The sequence below is a fragment of the Arvicanthis niloticus genome, chromosome 16 (genome assembly GCF_011762505.2).
Source record: "Arvicanthis niloticus isolate mArvNil1 chromosome 16, mArvNil1.pat.X, whole genome shotgun sequence".
Classification (NCBI taxonomy): Eukaryota; Metazoa; Chordata; class Mammalia; order Rodentia; family Muridae; genus Arvicanthis; species Arvicanthis niloticus.
In genome coordinates, this window is record NC_047673.1 from 36,560,204 (window position 1) to 36,573,835 (window position 13,632).

General features: G+C 41.8%; 1 long non-coding RNA gene across 1 annotated transcript; it reads right to left on the minus strand.

The window, feature by feature from the left end:
• Nucleotides 1-307: 307 nt before the first annotated feature.
• Nucleotides 308-12,366, minus strand: LOC143434613 (uncharacterized). Its single transcript, XR_013104234.1, has 3 exons — nucleotides 12,316-12,366; nucleotides 4,517-4,596; nucleotides 308-509 (listed from the first exon to the last, which is right to left on the minus strand). It is a non-coding gene; the product is annotated as an uncharacterized LOC143434613 (long non-coding RNA).
• Between the last annotated feature and the right edge of the window lie 1,266 nt (nucleotides 12,367-13,632).

Here is a 13,632-nt window from a genome sequence, read left to right on the forward strand (position 1 = left end):
CATAAGCCCACACCCCTACTATAGGGTGCATCTGTCTTTCTTTTTTTAGTCTCTCTCTTAACCCTTGGGCTTATAGCAGATGTTTGATTGGTGCATCTGAGTTTTCTATCAACCCAGCCTACATAGTGAGTTCCAGGCCAGCCAAGGCTATGTCGTGAGACCTTGTCTTAAAAACAAAACAGCAGCAGCAGGAAAGAAAAAAAAACCCAAAACTGCTGTTTAAAATATCTTGTAAGGTACCCAGTTCTGCATCACTCTGGTTACTCCTGAATGTCTTTTCTGCACCAAATCCACAACTCCCTGTGTGGACTGAGCTGAGGTCCCTGAAAAGCTATGGGTGAATTCCTGAGGATGCTGTAGGGAGGCCCAGCGGAGCTTTGCCTCGGTCCCTGTCTCCATGGACAGTGGGACTGGAGTTCCCGGTTTGTTCTCTCCTTGACTTTCATATCATATATCCAGGAAGAACATCATCCCCCGAGGTGACTCTCGTTTATCTCTTCTCATCCAAGCTAAAAAAAAACAAAAACAAAAACAAAAAAAAAAAACAAAAAAAAATTATAGAAGAAAGTTTTCCCAGCCTAAAAAAAGAGATGATTATAAACATGCAAGAAACTTACAAAACACCAATCAGACTGAACCAGAAAAGAAAATCCTCCTCTCACATAATAAACAACCCACAAAATTCTACAGAACAAAGAAAGAATATTAAAAGCTGCAGGGGGAAAAGGCCAAGTAACATACAAAGGCAGACCTATCAAAATTACACCCGACTTCTCAACAGAGACTCTAAAAGCTAGAAGGGCTTTATATCTTGCACCCTCTAAAAACCCCACAGATGCCAACCTAGACTATTATACCTAGCAAAACTCTCAATCACCATACATGGAGAAAACAAGATATTTCAAGATAAAACCAAACTTAATATCTATCTACAAATCCAGCCCTACACAAAATACTAGAAAAAAAAACCCCTCCAATACAAGAAGGGTAACTACATGCAAGAAAACACAGGAAATAAGTAATTCCAAACCAGCAAAAACAAGGGAAACACACACACACACACACACACACCACCACCACCACCACCCTCAAGATAACAGGAAATAAAAATCACTGGACATTAATATCTCTCAACATCAGTGAACTCATTTTCCAATAAAAAGAACATAGACTAATAGAATGGGTGCGAAAACAGGATCCATCATTCTGTTGCATACAAGAAACACACCTCAGCAACAACGATACATATTACCTCAGAGTAGAGGGCTGGAAAAAGTTTTTCATGCAAACAAACCCAATAAGCCAGCTGGAGTGGCCATTCTAATATCTAATAAAATGGACTATCAGCCAAATTAATAAAAAGAGATGGGGAAGTCTAGCTTTTAATCCATGGTAGTCTCATAAGGTTATTTCAATTTTCTTGTATCTGTTGAGGTTTGCTTTGTTACTGACTATATGGTCAATTTTGGAGAAGCTTCTGTGAGGTGCTAAGAATAAGGTATATTATTTTGTAGTTGGGTGAAATGTTCTGTGGATATGTTTGGTCCATTTGATTCATAACATTAGTTAGTTTCATTATTTCTCTGTTTAGTTTTTGACTGGATGACCGGTTGATTGGTGAGAGTAGGGTGTTGAAGTCTCCCACTATTAATGTGTGTGATCTCAGTTTTAGTAATGTTCCTTTTACAAATGTGTGTGCCCTGGCATTTGGGGCATAGATGATTAGAATTGAGATGTCATCTTGGTAGATTTTTTTCCTTTGATGAGTGTGAAGTGTCCTTCCCCCTCTAAGACAGGGTGTCACTGTATAGTCCTAGCTATCTAGAATGTGCTGTGTCCTCCAGGGTAGTCAGGAACTCATGCTAATCCCCCTGTCGCAGGCTTCTAAGTGTTCTGATTACAGGCAGATGGCTGGAGGAGGTTGCTTTCACATGTGCATTGGGAAATCTGGTAGTGTCTTTTCTTTCCTTCCTTTGTGTCTCATTTGATTTGGACTAAATACTATTTTATAAATCTCATTTGGCAATAGAAATAACATTCATTTGGCAATAGAAAAATCAGCTTGAGACATATGAGTGATTTCTAAATGTTTGGAAATAAATGCTCTCCTAAATGATACAATGGTCAAATAAATTTCTAAATATTTTAAACTGAATTGTAATAAAATTATTGTTTATTAAAATGTATGAGACACAGCTAGTGTAGTACAGTAGAGGAAAATTTATAGGATTAACACTTGTAATAGAGAATAAGAAATGGCTGGATATCATCTAAGCTTCTATCTTAAGAAGCTAGATAAAGAGAAGAAAGTGAACCCAAATTACGAATTAAGGCAAAAATAAGAATGAAAATGAAAAGAAAGAAAAGGTAAAAGAAAAAGCACTAAAATACAACCTTGGTTCTGGATAAGTCTCAATGGTAAGAGAGTTACCAGAGTTACTGTGGATCCTGATGTTAGAAGGCGCAGTGGTAGGCTGAAGTTCTGGAAACTGCTTTCTAACTTAATATGCCAAGTGCAAGGTTAGCACTGGTGAGACGAGGAGAGGTGGACTAGGGCCGTGAAGTAAAGCAGCTATGAACTGGGCCCCTAGGGTTATAGACAAGCAGATGGCCTTGTGTTGGCTAATGATGACAGCATTAAGCTTCCCCTGATGTTTAATAAGCCTTCAGCCTACTATTTAATTACATTTAATATCATCCTTGTAAAACATGGGTAGGCTGGCTATTAACCCATTTTACAGTTTAAGAAACTGTTCAAAAGCCAGATGGCTGCCTCAAGGCTATTAAATTTGCTGGTGGGAAACTGAGGCCTGGGATCCAGACTGTAGGCCAAGTCTATGGCTGGTTATTCCTGAAGGTAAATCCTACAATCTTTCTGCCTCCCCTTTTCCACAGTGGTCCTTGAGCCTTTCAGAGGAGGTGTGATACAGACAATCCATTTGTGGCTGACCACTCCATGTATTCTCTGTGCTTTGGACCACATGAGTTTCTGCAGCATCCTCCAAGCAAGTAACATTCTCTGATGAGGCCAGATGTCTAGCGTTCCATCCTTCCGTACAGGGGCTGAACTCACAAAAATATTAAACCTATGATATTTCACCATCACAGAAACCTGACTCATGGTGATTTGGAAAAGTGGATAACTTATAAGAAAATAAGTTACAAATATGACAAGATGTGGAACAAATACTATTGATCAGTTTAACAAATATTTATTGAGGTCATCCTGTATGCTCGGTGTACTTGTAGATACAGTAGGAATGGAGTCCTATTATAGTAAGAGACCAAACACTGAGGAGACCCTCGTCCTGCTAGTCTTGTCATATGAACAGGCAGATTATAAATGAATAAATAAGGTACAGTTCAAAAGACTAAAACATGGAAAGCACACGGGAAGTGCCTTTAGAAGGAATCTGAAATCTAAGGCTTACCATTATGCAGTTTCCGATACCTGAGGACATTATAAGGGACCTTGAGTGACTTAACTTTGTGTTACTCTCCGTACATGTTCACATGGATAAGATTTCCCAGACAAACAGCCTTTCTATCATGGGGCTCAGGGCAGTTCCTGCTGATGCTTATGTGACAGTTTTAGTTCCCTGGCAGCCACTGGAAGTTACTGAACACGCCATTTTGGGAGCCTGGGGTTACCTTCTCCAGAATCCTATAACATTCCCATTCATCTCTGTTCATGGCTGTATTCTTCCTCCAGGCTGCGGCTGATAAATCACCATACTTGTTGGGCTCAGCCTTCCAGGGTCACATGGCATGCATTTGGCCTTCCCAAACTCTTAGAGCAGGGATCCCCGCCCCCTCATCACCAACAAGATAAACAGAAGACCATCAGAACAGCGATGCAGTACAAAGTCTGTTTTTACTGATGAAAAGTTCTGGAAATGGTAAGTGGAGGTAAGGCTTGCACAACACTGTGAAGACATGTCAGGCTACAGGTTTGTATGTGCCAAGGGATTGTGTTGGCTAAGTTTACACTGTGTCTGTTCTGACGTAATAAAAATACATGGAAAAGGCAGTGATGAGGATGAGGGTAATAGCCTGGACAGGATACTAAGGAAAGATCTTTCAGGGATAACATGTGGTAAAGAAAGATAGAGAGAGGGGGGAGAGAGGGAGAGGAGGAGAGGGAAAAGAGAGAGAGAGAGAGAGAGAGAGAGAGAGAGAGAGAGAGAGAGAGAGAGAGAGAGAACAAGCCATTTGGAGGTCTATGGTAGAATCCAGTGCTGTAGTTCTGGGATCTAGTGTGCACAATGGCACATACCTGTAACCCCAGTCCTCAGTGGCGGACAAAGGAGGATCAGAAGTTCAAGATGAGCCTTGATTATATAGCAAGTTGGAGACCAGCTTGAACTATGTGAGACCTGTCCAAACAAGCAAGAAAATCGCCCCAGAACATAGAAGATACGATCATATAAAACGAGATGAAGACGAATGAGAATTATCTCTGATGAACTTGTTAAGGCCACTTGACTGACCACAGGTGGTGAGGGTCACTGCTCACCTGAGACAAGGTGAGCTCTTCACTGGGCACTGTTCTTCCCTCAGCATGCAGGATACATGGGGCATGCAGGAAAGGAAGGTCTGTAAAAATTAACATGGAATGATTAGGCATGGTGACGCACATCTAATCCCTGTACTCGGGAGGCAGAGTCAGGAGAACAATAAATGTCAGGCTACCTGGGTCACATAGGCAGACATGGTCTTAAGCACATGAACAGAATTCACTTGCAATACATGCAACTTCAGCTTCTAATTGTTATCCTTCTGTTACCCTCAGAATTAAAAAAAAAAAAAGTATTTTTTTTATATACATGAAGTTCAAATGGAAATACAATAGGAAGAAAAAAATCACTATTTTTAAATGAGTTATTTAATTTTTCATAATATACATCATATGTTGAGCATGTTCTATCCTCACACTCCGCACACCCTGCCCCGTTCCTGTGAATCCCTTGCTCTTAGACAGTTTTATTTCTATTTTCATATCATGTATACACATGTGATTTTCAGCATGTATCAGAATCACAAATGACAGAAAATGTGTTTGTCTTCCTGGGATTGGCTTGATTTACTTAACTCACCTGGTCATCTTCAGTGGTGTCCACTTTCTTAGAGTATGACTTCTTTCATTTTTATGGCTGAAAAAAAATATTCCATCCCATATACACCACATTTTCTTTCTTTCTTCATTGTTGGACACCCAGATGTGTTCTGTAACTTCACTTTTGTGAATGGAGCTGCTAGGAGTAGCCCTGCAGCATGTTGACTTGAACTTGTTTGGGGGAAATACTAGGAAAAACAGCCTGTTCTTATAGAAGACCCATGTGTATTGTGGGAAATCTCCATACCGACTTGCACAATGGTGGGATGACTGCACGGTCACCAGCAGTGTGTGTGGATCCCCCCATGTCCATGTCCTTGCCAGCATTTTGTTATTTATGTTTCTTCATGACTGCTGTCTGATTGGGCTAGATGGATCTCCATAGTCTCTTGATTTGTATTTCTCTGACTGCTAGTGACGTTGAATTTTTTTCTATGGGCCATTTGAATTTCATCTTTTGAAGACTTGTCGTCTATTTCATTAGTCTATTTATTGGCTGCTTTGTTTGAAGCACTGGCCACTTTTAATTTAAGTAGCAGCGAGGTAACAGATTTCACAGTCTAGAGAGTGAAGTATATCTAGTTGGGACCTTCACCATCACGCTACCGCTATTGAAGGATGCTTTGTTTTGGGGTTACATATTGCTATGTGCCTGTCTTAGCTACTTTTCTAAGCTGTCAAGACACCATAATCAAGGCAACTTACAGAATATAGAGTTTATTGGGGCTTGCAGTTTCAGAGGGTGAGTCCATGGCCATCCTGGTGAGACCATGGTAGTAGGAAGGTGAGTATGGTTATGGAACAGTAGCTGAGAGCTCATATCTTGAGATAACAATCATGGGGCAGAGAGAGTTAACTGGGAGTGGTATAGGCTTTTGAAACCTCAAAGCTCAGCCCCAGTGAGTTTTCCTTACCCCATCCTGTTGCGGCCTTTACTCTGCCTCAACGCTTTGCCTCAATGCTTTGGTCAAGAGAGAGAGAGAGTGGGGCTCTTGGGGCAGGTGACGCGAAGAATGGAGACAAGACAGGGTGTGATCAAGTCTCGTTTATTGAAGGGAAATCTGAGGTATTTATAGGCTTTTGCCACGTGCCTTGCAGGTGTTGATAGGACATAAGCCTTACAGGCGTCTATAGCGTGGACAGCATGTGCACCACAATGCCTTGCAGGCGTGGATAGCACATGTGCCTTATAAGCATGTATGGCGTGGATAGCACGTGGACAGCACGTGAACCGCATGTCTTGCAGGCGTGGCCACCACGTGCACCTTGCAGCTGGGGGCAATAAACAGCAACACAAAATATGTGGGATATCAGAGTGTGCTTCAGCTGTTGTTGGCTATTGAAAACCAAATCTTTTGTCAGGGTATGTGGTTCCAGATGGCTGCAAAGTTGATCTAGCCGCTTTCTACTAAAGTCGGCTCCCAACAGGTCCCCCTTCTTAAATTTTTTTTTTTCAAAAGGGAAGGCTGGGAAAACTTACGGAAACCGTGCCTGTCCTAGGTTGGAACAAAGGACCCCAGCCTCCCTTTCCCGTCCTTGGATACTCGACAGCCATTGGTTGAGCTCCTGTCTTAGGATGGTGAGGCCTCCCTTCTTTTAGGGGCAAGGGTCTCAGTATGCTCTCTTACCCGTCACTGACTATCCGGCTTAGCACGTAAGTTAGGGGTTAATCCTCGTCTGTCTTGATGACAGAGGTTTCAGAGTCCCCTACTTCCAGCCTGTAATATTGGACCTGTATGGGTTTCATTTGAATAGCATCTATCTGTTGCCGTACAAAAGCCATCAGTTTGTTGAACCGTATCAACCCAAGAGACAAGAGACTTAGCAATGCCTGAACAGTCAGTATAAAAGCAACACTCTTTTTTAAGGGTATCTCACAAAAATACAGAATTGATCATAGCTTTGATCTTAACAAAACAAGTAAGGAAATCCCTGTCCCCGCTCAATCAATCTCAAACCCCAAAACAACTATAATAACTGTGGTAGTGGGTTTAAACAATATACCCCACTAAATCATAAGTCAGGGAATCAAGAGTCCAATAGAGCCACCCTGAAGATGCGGGTAGTGATGTCTCCTTCAGCACTGAGAACTTCCCAAGTCAGGTTTACTCGTTGATCTGTTCCAGTTTGAAGGCAATTGTGAAGCATCTTCATGTTTCCTTCATATTTCCTGCAAAGAAAAAATACGCTTCTCAGGGGGTTTCTCCTCCCTGGATTTGTTATTGTTGTCTATTTGTTTAATCAGTCTCTCTGGCAGCCAACGTGCAGCATCTGCAGTTTGGGAATATATGCAAACAGAACCTCTTCCCCAGATAAGCACTGGAACTGGCCCATTCCAGGTTCCAGTTAATGGGTCTTTCCAGAGGACTGTTGCAAAATTCTTTTTGGTATCAGGATGCCAGAATCTATCTGCAGCAGATTTTCCTTCAGAATCCAAAGTTAAAAAATTTAAAATAAAAAGTGCATGATGAAGGATATTTCTGGGGGATCCCTTGGTAGGATACCATTCCACTTTTTTAATTTTTTCAAATTGACATTTAATGGTTTGGTGTGCCCTTTCTACCATACCTTGGCCCTGTGGATTATATGGAATACCTGTTTTATGTAGTATTCCCAATTTCTCACAAAATTGGTGGAAACTGGAGCTTGTATACCCTGGGCCATTGTCAGTTTTTATCTGTTTAGGCACACCCAATACAGCGATTGTAGCAAGCATATGAGCACATGCTTGCTTGCTTCTCCAGTTTGTAATGTTGCATAAATGAAACCACTGTATGTGTCTACACATACATGTATATATTTCTGTTTTCCAAATTCAGTATAATGAGTAACATCCATTTGCCAGATACTGTTTGGTATCAGTCCCTTTGGATTTACACCCAAATGAGGAACTGGTAAAAGTTTAACACATGGTTGACATTGTTTGACAATTTGTCTAGCTTGTTCTCTGGTAATTTTAAACATAACTCTTAAGGTTTTAGAATTAAGGTGATGTAACTCATGAGCCTTTATTGCCTGATCTAAATTAGATTTTTGATCTGATAAAGTCACTGCAGCTTTCCAAGTAGCTAGGTCTGCCTTGGTATTTCCTTCAGAGAGAGGACCTGGTAGCCCAGTGTGGGCTCTCAGGTGTCCTATAAAGAATTTACACTTTCTCCTCAAAATTAATTGTTGGCACTGTAAAAACAAATCAGCTGCTTCTGAGGAATGCTTTATTTGTGCAGCAGTTTCTAGCAGAGGGATAGACTGAGCTATATATGAGCTATCTGTATAAATATTAATAGTTTGATTTGGAAATGCTTGAAACACCGCAATAACAGCATGTAATTCAACCAATTGAGCTGACACAGATGATGTAGCAAAAGAGATTACTTGATCCTTAAAGGCATAAGCAGCTGTTCCTGATGAGGAACCATCAGTGAAAACTAGCAATGCTTCCTTGATAGGTTCATGTGCAGTACGAGATGGAAAAACAAATTCATGACGATTACAAAACTGAACCAATTTATCTGGTGGATAATGATTCTCTATCTGACCAGCAAACGAGGCACATGCAATAGGCCAGACTTCAGAATTCTGCATAAGCCAATCAACCTGATGCCTTGTATAGGGTTGTACTATGACATCAGGATCTTTTCCAAAATATTTTTGACTGTTATCTCTGCCTAACATGATCATATCTGCTACAGCTGCATAGTATGGATTAAGAACCTTCTTGGGGGATGAGGGAAGATGAACCCATAATATGGGTGCAGTTTGCCAAAAAACTGCAGTAGGAGTCAGTTTAGTGTTAAAAATAAGAAAATATAAAGGCTTAGAATAATTAATATGAGTTACAAATTGGGATGAAATAGCACTCTCTACCTTCTGTAAGGCTTCTCTACCCTCCTCTGTTAGAGCCCTGTCAGACTTAGGGTCAGGATCTCCCTTGAGAATATCAAACAGAGGCTTCAATTCTGTTGTAAGTTTCAAATATGGTCTTAGCCAATTAATGTCTCCCAGTAGTTTTTGAAAATCATTAAGTGTCTTAAGGGAATCAGTCCTCAGTGTGGCTTTACTATTAATAATACTTGGACCATTAATCTGAAATCCTAAATAAGTATATGGATCTTGTAATTATACCTTTTCTGGTGCTATTTGTAACCCTGCAGTCTGTAAAGCTGTTCTAAGATCATCAAAGCACTGGAGTACCTGTTTTCCATCTTTTCCAGCTATCAAAATATCATCCATGAAATGAATCATGTAAATTTGCTTCCACATAGTTCTAACACCCTCTATGGCAGAAGCCACAAACTTTTGGCACAAGGTAGGACTGTTAGCCATACCCTGAGGCAATACCTTCCATTGATATCTTTTCATAGGTTCTCTAAAGTTTATAGAGGGAATACTGAAAGCAAAACGTTTTCTGTCATTAGGATGCAAGGGAATAGTAAAAAAAAAAACCAGTCTTTTAAATCTATAACTATTTTATAATAACCTAAAGGTATGGCCACCAGTGTGGGCAGCCCAGGTTGTCAGCTCCCATTTTAATCATGGTTGCGTTTAACAGCCCTCAAGTCTTGCAACAATCTCCACTTTCCTGACTTTTTCCTAATGACAAATATTGGGGTGTTCCAGGGAGAGTTACTCTCTTCTAAATGCCCTGCCTGTAATTGCTCCTGCACTAGCAACTGGGCAGCTTGTAATTTTTCGGTGGTTAGGGACCACTGATCCACCCAGACAGGCGAGTCCCCTTTCCAGGTGATGGGATCTGCACAACGTCCTAGGGGTGCAGCTGAATCAGTAGCCCCCATCAAAAATACCCCAAGCCTTTTCTTCTAGTGTTACCATAAACCTCAATAGGATGAGTGATCCCATCTTCACTTTTTCCTAATCCTTTCCCTGGGGAAAATCCAGAGTTTATCATTTGAGCTGTGATTACTTCATTAGGGCTGCACATAATCAATCCCTACTGGGATAACAGATCTCTGCCCCAGAGATTAATGGGAAGGCCTGAGATGACATAGGGTTGTATATTTCCTGTATTTCCTTCTTTATCTTTCCACGTCAGCACCTTAGAGCTTTGTAGTGGGTTTTGACTTTGGCCAATACCCCTTAAATTGGTTAAGGTTGGGGTAAGAGGCCAGGTAGCAGGCCAATCACTTTGTTTTAGGATAGTCACATCAGCTCCTGTGTCAACCAAGCCTTGGAATGACTTTCCATCTAGCCAAATTGTCATCATAGGTTTTTTGTTTAACTATAGGCTGTACCCAGTATGCATCAGAGGAACCAAAACCTTGATCCCCTCTTTTAGGATTCTTATATTTGTGATTAGTAGGGTACAATGGAAGTAACAATAGTTGAGCTATCCTCTTTCCTGTAGGAATGGTGACTATGTTCTGAATTGCCTGCGCCATTACCTTAATCTCACCCTGATAATCATTATCTATAACTCCAGGAAAAATTTGTAATCTCTGCATAGTAGTACTGCTTCTTCCCACTATCAGGCCAAACACATTTGGATAGAGTGGTCCAAACACTCCAGTGGGTAAAGCCTGAGGTCCCATTTCTGGGGTTAATACTGTGTGGGTGGCAGAACTGAGGTCCAGTCCTGAGCTTCCTGGTGTTGCTCGACTCAGTTCAGAAAGGGATTGGTATTTGCTGGTAGGACACTGACTGCTCCATAAGCCTGTTTTGGCTTGTGTCAGTTCGGGGCCTGGAGCTGGCCCCTGTTCCCGTTTCCCTGATCATAGAAAAGGGTGTAACCTTGTGCGTCTCTTTTAGACATACAATGACTAGCCCAATGCCTTCCACGTTTGCAACGTGGGCAGAGCCCAGGCTGTTTTCTGGGCTGTCTCTGGCTTAACTCATTTTCTACTTTGCAATCTCTTGCAAAGTGTCCAGGCTTACAATATTTAAAACATGCCTTTCTGTCTTTATTTGCCAAAAAATCTCTTACAGATTGTCTTTGCATAGCAGCTGCCATAGCTAAGCCCTGTTGGTAAGAGGGACCTATGTCAGAACAGAGTCTGATATACCCTGTAAGATCCGTCTTTTTCCTGTAGGGTCTAATAGCCGCTTGGCAGGCAGAATTGGCATTTTCATATGCAAGTTGTTTCACAAAGTCTACACCTGCCTCTGCATTACCAAAAATCCTCCCTGCTGTTGTCATTAATCGATGAACAAAGTTAGAAAATCGTTCATCAGGCCCTTGCCTGTCTGCTGTTAAAGATGCACCAGGGTCTCCCTTTACCGGGAGTTTACGCCAAGCCTTCATGGCTGCATTTTGAATTTGAGCATATAAACCTGGGTCATATTGCATCTGGTTATCACTAGAAGCAAATTGCCCTTCTCCTACTAAGGCATCAAAGGACCTACCATTGCCTGCCTGAATGTTTCTCCTAGCTGTCTCTTTACAATTCTCATGATACTTTGATTTCCAAATAAGATAGTCACCACCACTAAGAACTGCTCTCACTAACGGATTCCAATCACTAGGAGTCAGCCACTCCTCTGCAGCTGATTCTAAAATCGCAAGAGTAAAGGGAGCAGTGGCACCATATTGAGATACTGCATTTTTTAAATTCTTTAATAATTTGAAAATTAAACCCTGTGTGATGTCTCCAAGCAACCCCTTGAGCATCTCTGGTCTCTGATACTGGGAAAGCCTTAGTGTCTCCCTCCTCTGGCTGATCTGTAGCTGAACTACAGCTAGAGGATAGGGACTGCCTTTGGACACCAGGTTGAGGAACATGAAAATCCGGGGGATTTTCGCAGTTAGTCTCTTGAGACCTCTTCCCTGTCCTTAATTTCTGTAACTGGTTACTTAAGCCCTGATACTCTTTTTCTAACTCTATCAGTTGTTTAAGGGTAGTAATTTTGTCCTGTAACTCCTTTTTAGGATCTACAACCATTGTCTCCATTGGGGGAGCACTTGGAGGTAGAGGCACATAGGGAAAGGGCATTTCAGCGTCATAAAATTTGACTTCCTCTTCCTCTCGGTCAGCACAATCTGGCTCTGACAAATTGTCATCAACCTTTGGCTGTATTTTGGATTCTAACTTACCCTTCTTTTTATTTTGAACAAAAAAGACAGCATTCAAGAACAAAAGCAGAAAATTAACACATGTGAGCACCAAACAAAACCGAAATAGAGAGTTGAATTCAAGCTGACTAATTTTGGATTCAGGTTGACTAATTTGTTGTCCCATTTTCCTTACCTTTCTCAATGCGGCAGATTCGTGATCACCTTCTTCCAGTAACATCCCTCACTGGGTCTCTCGTTCCCGCTGCCTCTCGTTGAGCGCCAAACTGTCGCGCTTACTGGAGCCTGACGCCAAACTGTCGGGTCCTCACTAGTCCCACGTTCGGGTGCCAAACTGTCCCGGCCCGTACTGCCCGGCTTTGTGGGCCAAAATGTTTCGGCCTGCTCCGCTCCACGCTTGGCGGCCACTGTGTCTTGGCCCACGCTGCTGCTCCGGTCCGAGGGTCAGGGTCTAGCAAGAGAGAGAGTGGGGATAAAGGGGAAGAGACGCGAAGAATGGAGACAAGACAGAGATTCTGATCAAGTCTCTCTTTTATCAAGTCTCATTTTGAGTCTCTTCTATTTTCTCAAGTCTTTCCTATTGAAGGGAATTCTGAGGTATTTATATACACAAACAGGAGAACACAGGTGAAAACACTTTACCATGTGCACCATACAGCTGAGGTCACTAAACAGCAAAACAAGCTATGTGGGATAAACAATATATTTATCAGAGTGTGCTTCAGCTGTTATAGGCTTTTGACAACCAAGTCTTTCATCAGGGTATATAGTTCCAGATGGCTGCAAAGTTGATCTAGCCGCTTTCTACTAAAGTTGGCTCCCAACACCATCCAAATCTTTCTCAAGCAGTTCCACCAACTGGGGACCAACCATTCAAATAAATGAGCCTTGGGAGCCATTCACATTCAAACCATCACAGTTGAATCTTAATCTATTTGGGCTGCTGTAAAAAGAAAAAGCAACAACCATAAACTAGATGACTTACAACCAATTTAGAAATTTATTTTTGCACAGTTCTGGACGCTGGGAAGTTCATGATCAGGGATCCAGGAGCTTTGGAGCTATGGTGAGAGCTTGCTTTCTGTTCCATAGATGGGTCTCCTAGCTGTGTCCTCATGGTAGAGAGTGTCCTAGTCAGGGTTACTACAGGTGTAATGAAATACCATGACCAAAAGCAAGTTGGGGAGGAAAGGGTTTATTTGGCTTATTGTAATGATTTGTATATGCTGGGCCTAGGAAGTGGCACTATTAGAAGTTGTGGCCTTGTTGGAATAGGTGTGTCACTGTGTGTGGGCTTTAAGACCCTCATCCTAGCTGCCTGGAAGCCAGTCTTCCACTAGCAGCCTTCAGATGAAGATGTAGAACTCTCAGATCCTCCTGCACCATTCCTGTCTGGATGCTGCCATGTTCCTGCCTTGCTGATAATGGACTGAACCTCTGAACCTGTAAGCCAGCCCCAATTAAAAGTCATCCTTATAATGTTGCCTTGGTC